The sequence below is a fragment of the Lipotes vexillifer genome, unplaced genomic scaffold (genome assembly GCF_000442215.2).
Source record: "Lipotes vexillifer unplaced genomic scaffold, Lipotes_vexillifer_v1.1 scaffold789, whole genome shotgun sequence".
Classification (NCBI taxonomy): Eukaryota; Metazoa; Chordata; class Mammalia; order Artiodactyla; family Lipotidae; genus Lipotes; species Lipotes vexillifer.
Genome location: NW_006778055.1, coordinates 1,238,771 through 1,239,112, shown reverse-complemented (window position 1 = coordinate 1,239,112; position 342 = coordinate 1,238,771).

Here is a 342-nt window from a genome sequence, read left to right as displayed (position 1 = left end):
GAATTTTTAGAATTCTGCTAAAAATTATCACCCAGAGATATTACTTGGGTCCTTTGTAAGGTCTAACCAAAGTACCAGTCAGGCAGTGAACTTATTATAAAATAGGAGGAGGCAGAAAGACTTCATTCTGATTATTACATGCTCCTTCAGGATATAATGTTTCCTTCCCTTGTCTTTAGTGGAAACCACAGTGCAAAATTGGGGATTTCAACACGCTGGCATCTGTTAGACCATGTGATCTTGGTGCATTCCCAAATCAGATACATTTTTCCAACATAAAAACAAATTCTGAAACACAATGTAAATGATTTGGAGGTTATCCAAAGCACTCCTCACTCCCCT